Consider the following 15,124-nt stretch of genomic DNA (forward strand, 5'->3'; position numbering starts at 1 on the left):
CAAAAGACTCTTCGTTCTCGGAAGCAACAAAGGAGTAAACCCAAAGCCCCAATTTTTGCAATAAGCGGTCTCATCACACCTGAGAATGCACATCTCATGAAATTTTTATTTAGGAAGAATGGAATTGGAGAAGACAAGTGGAGGTAAGAAATTATGCTATTATTTTGTGTAATTACTTATCATTATAATTGTAGGCTCTGATATATGTTCCTAAGTTATTGTAATTGTAGTTTAGTATGATATGAACCTGGTTATCTCTTTATTCATGAAATTTTATCCACTGTTGTCAAACTAATATTGGATTTAATAGCATAATACTATATCTAAGTTCATCTGTGTATGTTGGAACCCGGTCATGTTATCATACTGAAAGTAGGAGTAGGGGCCTTCAGTTAATCAATACAGGGTCAGATTTATATTCCTAACTAAACACTGTTAAATATTCGTGCAGTGAAGTAGTAACTAGTTATGGTGACTATGCCATTACTAGAAAGGAATTTCAGTGTCTCTCTCCAGCAACTCCACTATCTTGCAAGGCTAGACTCTCATCTATTTCCCATTGTACATATAATTGATTAGATATTTATTTTCACACTCATTTAATGTCCACTTATTATAACCAGGTCATAAACATATCTGCGGCGTATTTGAATGAGCCGGAGTCAGAACATTGGTTTCTCCCTTCCTTTTTTGGGGTATGAACATCTGTTGCCCAAAACATTGCTAGAAAATTTGAAATTATTGCATCCACATGGTTTGGCTAACAAATCATTTCATATCGCAGGAACGAGCGAGGGTAAAAGATGAATCATGTAGCTATGCTAAGTGGCTCACATCAACCATTGAGATGACTCAAAAGGGACTACTGGTCAGGCTGAGGTTCTAGAAAACTTATCAAGTGGCATTGGTAAAATTGTCACAAGTTTTGATAAAATTTGTGGCTTAATGGAGAAGAGAGAATCAAGAGAGAGTGACCTTTTGGATGCGATGAAGAAGACTCCAGGATTAACTGATGAAGCTTGCTTTATGGCTCTTGATTTGCTTAATAGTAAAGCAAAGCAAGATTTCTTCTTGAAGATGACTCCTGAACAGCGACTTAATTGGATCACCTATAAACAAATGCAATAGGTTTGGGTGAATCTCCACTAGCGACACCTAATAAGCAATAGGCTATGTTCTGTTATTAATTTTAAGTTAGGGAGTTTGATTTTATTTTGTTTGAATTGCAGCTTGTTTTGAATGATTTTAAACTTGTGTGTGATGGATTACAACATATTTTTTTGTTTGAATATTTATGATATTTGATTTGCTTTTGAATGAATGTTAATATGAATAGTGACATTTTTATGTTTAGGTGTTGTCTCTGTTAGCAGTGTCTGAAATGGACATGTATGGAGTTGATGAAGAGGAAGAACAGTTTTACGAGGCTGTTAAGATATTATTAATGGCAATACAAGCAGTGGTTTATGTGTTATACGACCTTGTATTCAGCATACGTGGTGAACGCATTAGACGTCCACTGAATCGGCGACCAGTGACATTAAGTGGATACATATATATGCACAAAATATTGGACAGAGACCCTCAAATCTTTAGAGAGGTGTATAGAATGTATCCTGAGGTTTTTCAAAAATTATGTAGCATCCTAAAAGTGAAAACACCTTTGCCGGATACAAGACACATTTGAGTTGAAGAAATGCTCGCAACCTTTCTACTTGTTGTCGGCCAAAACAATCGATACAGTGAAGCTCGGCTGATATTTAAGCGATCTCATTTCACTGTTAGCAAAAGTTTCGACAAAGTCTTGAAGGCCCTGAATACAATAGCACCAGACATAAGAGAAAGTACAAGGTTTTATCCTTACTTTAAGGTAAGCAATGCAACTTTTATGGATGGTTATTTATTTCATTATACAGTAATGAAGATATTATTTCATTTTTCTTTTCAACTATTTTATATCTTTTTTCATTGTTTCAGGATTGCGTCGGAGCTATAGATGACACACATATTCCAGCAACGGTAGTTGGACGTGAGGTTAGCAGATATCGAAATCGCCATGGGAAGATATCACAAAAATGTATTAGCAGCTGGTAACTTTGATTTACAGTTCATATATGTACTTAGTGGATGGGAGGGTTCCGCTCATGATTCAAAAGTGTTGAATGATGCAATTTCTAGACGAAATGGACTCAAAGAGCCACCAGGTATAGTTTTACTTGCATAAAAAAGTTCAAAACACTTATTACAATTTATGTCATATAACATGCTAATTGCATATATATATTTTTTTATTATTAGGTAAATATTACTTAGGGGACTGCGGATTTCCAAATCGACGCCGGTTTTAAGCTCCATTTCGAGGTACTCGATATCATCTCAAAGATTTTGGTGGTGAAGGAAACGATCCTGTCAATGCAATTGAGTTATTCAATTTTCGTCATGCTTCCTTGAGGAATGTAATTGAGAGAATATTTGGAATATTTAAGTTGCGTTTCACAATCTTCAAATCAGCACCACCATTTTCATATAAGACACAAGCAGAGCTAGTTTTGGCTTGTGCAGGACTGCACAATTTTCTTCGACAGAAATGCCGTTCAGATGAATTTCCTCCCGAACCAGAAGAAGATCCGATAGACAATCACGAAGATAATTTTGAATGGGATGATTTTCAAACCCAAGATCAGCAGAGAGAAAATGCTAATGAATGGAGAATGAGTATTGCTACTCATACGTGGACAGATGCCCAACCAAATGCCAACAATGAAAACAATAACAATGAAGAAAGTGAAAATGAAGGAGAAGGATAAATCATATCATTGTTTCAGAGACGTCTGCTTCTTTAGCATGAAACTTTTTTTTTTCCCGTCTCTTATTTTTGGTACCTTTTGGTTGATTACATTTGGAGGTTTTTCCTTTATTTTCTTATACGTTTGTTTCATAACATTATTTGAGCTTCTCTGATTTTTACGCTAATGGACATTAGTTAACATAGCTACTATATTGTATTCTATTCTCTGACTCATAAACTAGCTTCTTTTTTTTTTTTTTTTTTTGTAAATATTGTGAAATCTATATAAGTCATTCATATAAAGTCTGTAGATTTTTATAAATCAATAAAAAGTCTATGCTAAAAGTCAATGGTTTTAAGAAATCAATAGAAGTCTATGAACTTTTTATAGAGTCCATGGACTTTTGAAAAAGTCTATCATTTAAAAAAAATCCACATAAATCCAAATACAATACACCCTCACAAATTCAACAACAACAATGAACATGTTAGGTATTAGAAGTTGATACCACAAAACATTAGAGAAAAGACAACAAAAAATTTAACAAAGAGAGATGATGGAGGACCAACCTATTCGCGCGCAGAGAGAAGAACTTTGATAGACTTTTCCACGCTCAAAATCTTTGCTCTGATGGCTGGAAAAATATTGGAGTTTGGTATTTATACTAAAGACTATAAAGTCCATGATTTTCCATAATTTTCTAATTCCATATGTATGAATGATATTTTGAATACCCCTAAACTTCTATTCATTTTTAAAAGTCCTAATTGAATACCCCTAGACTTTGGTGGAATTCATAAAGACTTTGGTGGAATTAATTTTCTAATTCAACCTTGTGCGAGGTTGAATTCTTACCATAATTTTGAGAAGCTGGAGTTTGACTTTAATTTGTTAGCCTTGGGGATTATGAGTGCAAAGACTAGGAGCTTGGTTCACACAACTATATCAGTTTGTCTAACTGATAGATGCAGAGAAGTAGGCTTATATGTTTCAGTAAAGAATGAATTATGAGATCAGAGAGAGTGATTCCTTTCCAGCTGCCTCTTGTGGCACTGATCCTTGCTGGTGCTTTGGCAATAGAGTGGAATTGCAAAATTTTTATAAGGAGATGACAACAATAGGGGATTTCTGAGAAAAAGGAGAAAATATAGTTGTAGAGAACAGTAGTGCGTCCGATACTCAGTGTAGGTCCTGAAAAAGGCAGAGGACTATTAGCAGGCATCAACTAAGGTAACTGCTGAACTTCGTTTGACTACACCCGATGGGCAATTAGCGCTCTTGTGATGTTTAGGAACTGAAGGTCTTAATCGTTACTCGTCCTTGACATTACTGATGCATTGCATTTCCGCACATTTGTTTTGTGTTTGGTTTGGCCCATATGATTGTAGCTAGACCTTTGTGTGATTTGATTTCTTGGTGTGTTTTGAGAATGATTGTTTTGGCAAAGAGTCTTGTGTGCACCTTGGTTCAGCTGCACCAAGGCAAAAAATCACCCAAATGCCCCCTTTTGCCCCTCATTTTGCCTATGATCTACGTGGACCTTGGTCCATAGTAGAATTTTTGTTGTTTTGGTGATGCATCTTTATCCAAGTGTGGCGGTCTTTTGTGACAGTGCCTAATGTAGCGGTGCTTATGCGGCAGTGACTAAAGCGTTCGTAATCTACCAAGTTTTGTTTGTGAATTGATTAACTTTATTCTGTTCTGTTCTAATCACAGAATAACATTGTAGCAACCTAGACTACTCGCAGGTTCATCCGTTCTATATTCTATTCTGTTTGCGGCCCTAATGTTAACTTGCCGGGCAAAAAAGTACTATTTACAGCGTCACTTCTTTCCTCTCTCCTAATAAAAAGTTTGAAGCTCAGTTATTTACTTCATTTTAATTCCTCTTGGATCCATCCAAAACTTGATTAGGAAATGGTGTTTGGGTTCAGGGTTTGTACATGGGTCATGTTATTTTCTACTCATGAATTGAGTACGTTCACCTAGTTAGAGCAACTCCAACAGCTTCTCTATAATTTTTGTATTATAGAGAAGCAAAAGTCAAACCTTTAGCCTATTTTTCTTCTCCAACTCCAACAGATTCCCTAGTTTACAGTAATCTATAAAATATCCATATTCTTCTTTAAAATTTTGGAGTTTGCTGTAAATATAGGAAATTTGGTTTTCTCTCTCCTCATTTTCCCTAAAATAGAGATAGTTATAGGGAATCTGTTGGAGCAAAAGATGCTCATTTTTCCCTAAAGTAGAGAAAAATCAAAATATAGGGAATCTGTTGGAGTTGCTCTTAGAAAAGAAGCAAATAATAATCGTCATCTATTCATGTGAATCATATAAAAACAAATTGCAAAGGATCTGAGAATATGGAATCCCTTTTCGGACCTTGACTAGGGTTTTCGCTGGCCAGAATGGATAGGTTTTCATGACAACAAACAAAACAACTAATAAGACTCAAAATAAGAGTTGCGGCGACAATCATATCAGCCATAAGCAAGCAAAAGATGACAATATATAGACGTAGCAAAAGTACACCGCACATTAGGTTCAAATATCGGTCATCGATCTCAGATGGATAGGTTTTCATGACAACAAACATCAAATAAATATATAGCTCTAGTCATCTTCCAACACCCATCACAACACATCACATCACATCACCATTGCACCCATTTAGAACAGAAGGCTGCTACTCGGATTGAGAAATGCGTCAGCACCGCTCCAACTCCCTGCAATAAACCCAAAAGTAGAACTTTGAACTTTGAGATGGCAAAAATATATGAATACAGAACAACAACAGACCACCCAAGAGATTTGAACCAAATTAAAGATTAAATTAGGGTCAAACACCGGCCACTGAGGATTTTTGCGTAAGCTAAGATATTTGCTGTCACACACAAGATCTAGATCTTAAAATTGTAATTAGGAAATTTCGAAGTAATTAGATTGATAAAGAAATTCTTACTCGTTTGCAGCCCTTTCCGATCTGACGACTTCTACGAACAACGGGACCGTATGGTATAAAAAGTAGGTCATAGATCCAGCAATCATGGCGTAGGTAGAGGCATCCGAAATTGCACGCCAGGACATGGCCTTTGAGACAGAGAAAACCTTTGACAACATGTTTGCGCGCGATAGATCCTTTTCGCTTGAGATTGCTGATTTTAGGGTTCAAGGACATTTATATCGCAGCCCGCATAATGTTTTCAGCCGTTGGATAATTTTAACCACTCAGATTACCGAATTTGTAGTTGGGCCTTTCGTTATGCCCAAGTGTTCAACATTCTAGGTGGTCCCAAAGTTAAAGTCTTCTATTATTCGGATGAGCCCAACAGATGTCCACAAAAATCTCAATTCCAAAGTGTACTACAGCCATCAATCAACTTCTTGTTTTGTTCATCTACCATGTACGTATGAAATCTCGCTGTTTAATATATATATATACGGACGCGTTCCAAAGAGGACGTCCGCACTTTCGCTAAAGTGCGGACGACGGCGCTGCAGCCCAGCTCAGGCCACGACGGCGCGGCGCGGCTTGCCGGAGGGAGGCCAGGGGTTGTGCGGAGGGGTTTGCGGTCGAGTGGAGTGGCCGGCGACGGGTTTTCTGGTGCTGCACAGAACCTGCAGTTGCAGGTGAGGTGGCTGCCCAGAAACCGGCAACCCCGACCTCCTCCGACCTCGAACGGTGCCCAGAAGCCGTCTGGGATGCTTCCGGCCTCCTTCCGGCCCGATTCGCGCCGCCGTCGACGCCTGAGCTGGGCTGCAGCGCCTGCGTCCGCACTTTAGCGAAGTGCGGACGTCCGCTTCAGAACCCGCCTGTATATATATATATCATGAAAGTTACATGATATTTACTATATACTAATTCTCAATTAACAGTTCATCGACCTGAGCCCGCACTGTGAAATGACGATTTTGCCCTTCTTTTGTTGGCTTAATTACAGTGTGATGTTTGACCTAGCTATAAAAAGTGTTGAACTGATAGAGCCGATCTTTTTTCTCTCTCTTTGTTCTCAGCTGAGCTTTACGCATCTGGTGCCAGTGGCCAGTGGCGGTGCTTCCGGCTGCCATACGACTTCGATTTTAAGCCCATTAAATCCTATATGAAGTTTGGTGAAGATTGGTGAAGTTTTGAATTTGTTATGAATTTCCGAAAATTAAGAGTTTCGATTATCGATTTACAAGAATCCGACCGTCGGATTTCTTTCGAATTCATCTTAGAATTTGTAAATCGATTAATGGAATTTGTTGGTGAAGTTTGGTTTAAATCTAAAGAGAATTGAAGGAGTAGAGATTAAAGGAGAATTGGAAATTCGTTTTAATTATCGTAAAGTTAATTTCCGTCCTATAATTATTTTGTTTATGCTCAATTATTTTTGTACAGGATGTAAGGAACCTCCATTTGAGGAAATTCTAATAAATGGCAAACTTAGCAGTATAATGTGAGTGGATTTTTGTTTTGAATAATGATACATGCATTTATTTTTGAAGTTATTAATTTATTTAATTATTGTTTTATTTATCACGCATAATATTTTGTTTTGAATAATGATACATGCATTTATTTTAGGAGTTATTGGTTTATTTAATTATTGTTTTATTTATCAAGCATAATATTTTGTTTTGGATTATAATTTGACATTGATTTATTTTTCATATGAATTTCGAATATGAAATTGCTATGCTCAAATTTGAATTTATAAATTGTTTTCGGGAATATGATTTGATTTTTGGAGATTAATTATGACTTATCTCGATTATGATTTGAGAAATGGATTAGTGATACTATTTTTTGATATTGAGCTTTCGATATTTTTCTCCGATGTATGATTGTTATTTGAACTTACAGTTTATGTGATTTTCGACGAATTATTTTCCGAAGTGATTTCTGGAATTTCGTATTATAATTTTATTTGTCGATTTTGAGATTTTTTGGAATATTATCGAAAATGAGATTTCCCGAGGGAATTATAATTATCTATTATTTCTCGCCTATTTGTTTATGAATTTGAGAATATTTTGGCATGCGGGGCCACGTTGTGGAATATGTATTTTTTCTCGTGAGATATTGGGGGATCCTTACTGATTTTCTATTTTCGTATGTTTTTGTTTCGCCATACCTGAGTCGTATTATTTGATTATATTATTGCTAGCTAGCCAATTCCTCCCTGCTTACTTTGTGTTTGCGGCTGAGTTGAGAAGAACATGGGATGCTCCAGAGCCTGGGAGGCTCAAAGAGTGTGGGACACTCCGACCCGAGCCTAGGAGACTCCGCTGTCGTATGGTGATAAATTCTTCCCCATATTCGTTTATTATTATTTGGCTAGCGGGGCTAGTCTGATTTCTTTTAACCAGCGAGGCTGATGTGTTTTCATGAACTTTTGTGCGGCGAGAAATATATTTTTATAAATATTGCATGTATCGAGATTTTGGAAATAATTCGATTTGCGGGAAAGTATTAAAGTTTATTTAATGTAAACTATCTCAATTATTTATTTTCGTCCACTCACTCTAACGTGTATTTCAATTACTTTCTCCTAGACCCTTTGGTTTCAAATGCCCAGTTTGCAGGCGAGATTAGTCGAGGTTGGGCGTACATGGAGTTGAGGCATAGTTAGCACTACTTCCACATTGTAGGGTTTATAGATCCTTTATTTTCTTTAAGGGAAATGATGGAAAAAGGTCACATTAGAGTGTGAAATGCTAAAAATGTCACCTAGTTTCCCACTTGATAAAAAGGTCCACTATGAACTATTAGTAATATTAGGGGGGTGTATTGTATTTGGATTTGTGCAGACTTTTTTTAAATGACAGACTTTTTAAAAAGTCCACAGACTCTTTAAAAAGTTGATAGACTGTTATAGATTTCTTAAAACCATTGATTTTAGCAACAGACTTTTATTGATTCATGAAAATCTATATACTTTATTATGAATGAATTCTACAGATTTCCTAGGATGTACAAAATAAAAAAAAATAAAAAAAATGCAGCCCAAATACAAAACAAAATAATAACTTGTTGTCTCTTCAATGCTCCAGCATCTTCTAATAGAAATGGACTCAAATAAATGATTGTTAGTGTGTCTAGCGAGTTTGTTCTCATTCCTAATCTCCCAACAACATAAATATACAATATAGATCACTTGATGTTTATGGTTAATTATTCTCATCAATTTTGTTTTCGCCGATTAACATATATTGTAGCAATATTGGTCAATGTCTTGATCTATAATCAATCAATTGAAATTCAATTGTTCAACCTTTTTTTGAACCATAATATAAATTCCAATTAATGAGAATAATTAATTAATATGATAAAATTTAGTATGGTTCAAGGTCTTAGGGTTAGACCACAATATTTTCATAAATCATTTTGTTGCTATTAGGGTTCGAAGTATCACAATTGAAAAAAAAAAAACAAAAATCACATTCAACAACTACAATGAACATGTTAGGTATCAAAAAAGGTTGATATCATAAAAGATTAGAGAAAAGACAAAAAATTAAGAAAGAGAGATGATGTAGGACAAACTTCTTCGTGCGTAGAGAGAAGAACTTTGATAGACCTTTTTTTTTTTTTTTGAAGAGGAAAGTTTGATAGACTTTTTGAAATCTTTGGTCTAGAGGCTAGAAAATTATTGGAGTTTGGTATGTAGGTTAACACTACAAAGTCCATGATTATCCATGATTTTCTAATTCCATAAGTATGAATGATATTTTGAATACCTCTGTACTTTTATTCATTTTTAAAAGTCTTAATTGAATACCCCTAGATTTTGGTGGAATTCATGAAGTCTTTAAAAATCCTAATTGAATACCTCAAGACTTTCATGGACTGTTAAAAGTTAATCTAGTTCTTATGAATAATGAGGTGATGTTAAAAAAGGTCAGTTTTTAATTTTCCTCATTCCTATTCTGCCCTTAAACCAACTCTCTCTCTCTCTCGTCTTCTTCTCCTCCACACACGCAGAGACCTCATAGAGAGTGTGAATGCCAAAGAACGACGCGTCTTTGGGATCGGTCTACGAGTTCTTAAAGCGGTGCCGACTCACTGGTAATCGGATCCCTCTAGATCGTTCAGGTCAATCGGGCGTCGTATGACGCCTCTTCATCTTTTGACGTACTTGTCGAGATAGGAGAGCGCGACATTGAAATCAAACGTCGCTTTGCGCTCGGAGAACCCGAGACAGAGGAAGGTGTGCTTGCCGGTGCCATCCTCGATCTTGAGGATGATGTAGCGAGACGAGTCGAGCACGGTCTTGACAAAGGTCGCTGGAGTTCGGATCCTCCAGTCGGATCTCGCACCGATCCTTGCACGACCTTCTCCACTCTTGGCGAGCTTCTTGTTGCTACTGGCTGCGTCACTGACTTTGATGAGTGCCTCTAGGTGAGTCTATCTTCCTGGCTATTTTGATTCGTTCTGCTTAGTTTCTCAAAATTGTTAGCTTAGTTTCTACTTTTCTTGACTCTTTGTTGATATTTCGAAATTTCTTCTCAGGACCAGAGTCCTGCCTGGCACAAGGAGGCGGTAACTGTTGTCGAGGAGGAGGAGGCTGGTGAGAATCCCGCTGAACCAAAATTTATGGTCGCAGCTGAGGAACCTCCTGTCCCCTAAGCGCCTGAAACAGAGGAAGAGGTGATCCCTCAACCTGTGCCGGAGGCAGCTCCTGTCGCGGAACCTCTTGAGGCTCCTGTCATTGTTCCTGCTCCACCACCAGCACCTCCCTCAAGACTAGAGCTTTTAGCCAGCGTGCTCGAAGTAACTCCACCCGGAGTTGTAGAAGATGCTAGGAAGGATCTTCATCGGCTTCTAGGACCTAACATTTTTCTATCCGGCGCATCCGCGGGAGCCTTAGAGTACCTGAGAGTGCTTCTCCATGAAGACGCTATCACTGAAGCCCAGTTCCTTGAGGTAGACAAATTGTTGAAGGATCTCCCTCGGTGGATCAACGAGAAGGCAGCCGTGAATGCGCAAGCCAGGCAGGCCCAAGCCCATCATCAGGCCATTGCTCAACAAATGGACACCTTACGCGACTGCCTGGGTGAACGGCCCTCCTTTATTAAAGATATGAGGCTCGTGGAGAACCACTTTCAGGCCCAAATCCAAGAGCTTCAGGCCCAACTAACTGTTGTGAGGGCCAGAATTGCCCATGAGGAACCCCATCTAAAACAACCTTTGGTCGCTTCTGAGACACTTTCTCAAAACCTGGCCCAAGCTCGCGAAGCAGACCAATAAGCCAATCAAGTTGCCGCTGACGCTAGCTTTCGTCTGGATGAACATTTCCTTCTCCTAACTTATGCGGGCCGAGAGCTTTAGGCCTCTTAGTCACATGCCCCATTATTTTTTATAATATGAACAATATTAATATTAATATTATTAGTAATGTAGTCCACTTTGTTGGCCCAAATTCTCTTTTACTTTCATAGGTTACAAAGTGTTTTAACTTTACCTTAACTACGCATTTCAAAAAGATTATCTCGAAATGGAAAGGTTATCTCCTTGAAGACCGTTCCGTTACCCACGCGTCTTCAATTCTCCTTCATTTCCGAGATCATAGCATTGAATTCTCTTGATGACTCTATTGATGGAGTTGGGTTAATTCCAACTGTCCATCAAAGGGTTGAGGCCACTGAAGCTGGCCCTATAAATACTTGTACTTGGTGAGACGAAGATATGTGCAACCATGGCCTTCCCAGAAATAACCTTGCAAGCCCTACTTCTCTTCCTTCTTTTCCTGAAATCTTCCCCTCATGACATCACCTCTAGCCTCTGAATCTTAGGCTTTATGGCGAAATCTCAGTTCCTGGGTAGGCCTTATGGCTTAATCTCAGGACAGCCGCGTGTCTTTGGTCTTTTGACATCCTGGGTGGAATTCACCGATTACAGTTTGGCTGAAGAGCACGCGGCTCTCCTAACGTGGGATACCACCTTCTGAGGAGTCTCTCTCCTTAGGTTCCCTCGCGCGGAGCAATTCAAAGAAGGGTGGGAGGCCACCCAAGGCTGTACGTTCTTCTTTGGCATCCTACCTCCTGGACTTAGTGGATCAAACTTCTGTTTTGTCCCGGAAGGAGATGGGGTAACTGGGCTGCGCTTTCCTCTAATAACCGTACTCAGTCCGGAGGATGTATGACAGGAGCGGTTGGGATAATTATTTCCTTCCCTCTCCTTGCAGTACATATGATAGCAGCTGCAGCCCAGATAGGAGGGGGGAGAAGAGAGGAAGGGTAAGAGCGATCCTCCCCATGACCCCCTCCTGACAGAAAATCCAGAAGATCCAGAAGCACTTAGAAGATCTGAAATCTTGTGTTTTTTAGTCACTTTTGGCTTGTAATCTGTAGATGTAACTTCCGCGAATGTACACTACTAGCAAAACGGGTTACTAACACAAATTTAAATCTGTGTGAAATAATGCTATTTCACACGGATGTCAGTTGGTAAAAGGCTATACCCACAGTGCAAGCACGGAATGTTTTTCGGTTGCCTTCGGAGGGGACGCTAATGCTCTATTCACACGGTTTTTAGAGTCCGTGTGAAAATTCTTGTGGGTCCCACTTGTCTTCCATCATGCATAGTTATATTTTATGTAATCCGTGTGTGTTAAAAATAATATTTTAATATATCAGTCAGTATGGAATAACCTCTTTTAACTCACACTGAACTGTGAGTTCTGTATGGAAAAGTGATGGTATTCAAAAAAAAAATTGCAGATTAATTAACAAATTCATCTGCAACCAATTATTTTTCCAGAACATTTCATCCAATTCTCAAAATCTCCAATTTCCTTGATGGCACTGTTCATAGAATGATTGATGTTGAGCCATAGATCCGTTTGCTTTGATCGTTAAAGCCAAATCTCATGCTCGATTCACTCCTCATTCACAAACGATTCTTGCACTCCGTCGTTTGCCGCCTGTGCGTTCGCAGCGCTTGAGGGAGTTCTGGTGGTGGTCCTGGACCAATTGGTTTTCCTCTTGCAGGAATCTGAAAATCAAGTAAGGTAAAAAGGTTATCCAAGCAATCTAATCGCAATCTCCAAATTACCAACCTTACAAATACCCATCAATCAAAGAAATAAGGTCAAAGAAGGAACCCAGAAACTTACTATCTCATAAGAACATATTTCAAGGCTTGTAAACAGAAATCAATGAAATTAAGGTCAAAGAAGGGACCATCAAGACCAAAATTGTATCCTCATCAGCAAAAAGTTGTACGGCCCGCATCATGGTAAGATCCAAAGATCCCTTCATCTGGTCCTTCAATTCCTGGACACACAATCAACAAAATGCTAAAAACAAATCAATTCACAAAACAATTTGACATCAAAAATCAAAAATAGAGGGATACTAGGAGGCTCAGATATATTGGGTATGAGAAATTTTTCATTCACAGAAAATCAGAGTGGTGCATGACTTCCTCAGAGAATCATCATAGTCTCGTTCAAAATTATAAACACAGAGACAAGAAAGAAGATAAGAAACTGAGAAAAGGAAAATAGATACAGAGGCTTCAAATTGCTTTTGTCGATCTCTTGTTTTTTCAATTAAAGTGTAATTGCATCTGTTGAGAATGGAGATATGGGGTTGGGGGAAGGCTAAGCTTCTCTGAGGGAGGAAGAAGGTGATTAGACGAAGGAGGTTGGATGAGGCAGCAGAGTGACGAGGAGGAAGGAAGGAGGGAGGGAGGGAGAGGCAATAATGACAGGGAGAGAGAGAGGCGATGATGATGGAGTAAATGAAGTTTAGGTTAGTTTACAAATGATTTAGGGGGGTGAAATTTGCACACCCCATATTACAATCTGCACTCCCTTTGTGTTTGTTTAATATTTTTTGCTTGCATTTCCACATTTTCATTATACTATCCCACATTTGCCCTTATTCTCAGCTTTCAAGACACACACTGGCCTTTTCACCTACCGGTTCATCACTCTCCAAAATTAAACTGCCCAGATTCATATTGATTCCCCAATGAACACAATGAAAGTAGGATTGATACCCAATATTGATGCCCAATTTTAAAACACAAATCTTCTAAATTGGTACCAAAATTCTACACTAAATCTTTCAAAATTTTCCATTATCCAAACCACCATTCACAAAGGAACCATTACTTCTTGATCAACTTCCTTTCAAAGGTATTATTGAGCTTCTTTTTACTCTTGAAGGCAGAAGAGAAACCCCTGCAAATATATCATCTTCCCACATACCATAACTTGATCAGCTCCGACGTCTAACACGAGAGAGAGAGAGAGAGAGGGAGCTCCCCTGTAGCAGATAGATAGAGAGAGAGAGGCTTAATTTGGTGTGCTTTCGATGCTCAAATATTGTTGAATTGGAAAATTAGCAGACACCAATGCAATTGTGATTCTCAGTTTTGGAGATGAGTTTTTGAGAACTCTCGGTGATCTTGTATACCCAGAAAGCGATCTTTGATGCGGTGATTGGATTCGTCAAATTTTGGGGTTTGCTTCAATCTGGGCTCTTTTGATTTCCCCCTTTTTTGGGTCTGTGAACGAATTAGTGAGAGGAAGAAATGAACAGTGCTGATGAGGTCGTCGCAGCAGCTCTGGGGGTCCTCCACCGGCGCCTCTCGATCTCAACAGACCCACCCATCTCGGCCGGCATATTCCTACCCAAATCCACCGACCCGACCCGGAAGCCCCCCTCCTCTACCTCCAAACGTGTGGCAAGTTGTATAAATTCATATGTCCAGCTTCACTACGATTCTTAGCTCTGAAAGCAAGAGTATACGAGAGAGAGAGAGAGAGAGAGAGAGAGAGAGAGAGAGAGAGAGAGACTGAAGAAAAATGTTGTAATTTGTAAGGGTAATATCGGAAAAACACATGTAGGGAACATATAAAAATATTAAAATTGATAGTGGGAGTGCAGATTGTAATATAGGGTGTGCAAATTTCACCCCCCATGATTTATGGGTAAAATTGCAACAGATATCCGTGTGAAAAGCATGTGTAATTTTTACAGATGTCTGTATGTATTGATCTCAATGAACCCGTAAATCGCCATTTGAAAGTTTACACGGAATTCTATATGCATGTTATTTTCTCACACAGATGTCTGTATCTTCATTTCATACAGATATCTGTGTGAAATGAGCATCACACAGATATCTATGTGAAAATATTTTAGCGACGAAAAACCGTCTCTCTACAATTCACATGGCACAAAAAACAATTATTTTTAAATTAACTTATATTTAATATATACAGAAATATGTGTGAATTAGGTTTCACACGGATAACCGTGTGAGTAGAATTTATCTTTTCACACGGAAGTCTGTATGTGATATTTTTTCACACAGATTCCTGTGTCTATTGTTATTT

At 38.4% G+C, this 15,124-nt stretch overlaps 2 long non-coding RNA genes and 1 other non-coding gene across 3 annotated transcripts; all 3 read right to left on the reverse strand.

Moving 5' to 3' along the window:
* Positions 1–5,269: 5,269 nt before the first annotated feature.
* On the reverse strand, positions 5,270–5,952 carry LOC112201035. Its single transcript, XR_002936550.1, has 2 exons — positions 5,752–5,952; positions 5,270–5,515 (listed from the first exon to the last, which is right to left on the reverse strand). It is a non-coding gene; the product is annotated as an uncharacterized LOC112201035 (long non-coding RNA).
* Positions 5,953–12,480: 6,528 nt separating this feature from the next.
* On the reverse strand, positions 12,481–13,517 carry LOC121052974. The gene is made up of 2 exons (XR_005810428.1): positions 12,890–13,517; positions 12,481–12,768 (listed from the first exon to the last, which is right to left on the reverse strand). It is a non-coding gene; the product is annotated as an uncharacterized LOC121052974 (long non-coding RNA).
* Positions 13,136–13,221, reverse strand: LOC112201214. Its single transcript, XR_002936670.1, has one exon. It is a non-coding gene; the product is annotated as a small nucleolar RNA Z221/R21b (small nucleolar RNA).
* Positions 13,518–15,124: the final 1,607 nt, after the last annotated feature.

Source organism: Rosa chinensis, chromosome 4, assembly GCF_002994745.2.
Source record: "Rosa chinensis cultivar Old Blush chromosome 4, RchiOBHm-V2, whole genome shotgun sequence".
NCBI lineage: Eukaryota > Viridiplantae > Streptophyta > Magnoliopsida > Rosales > Rosaceae > Rosa > Rosa chinensis.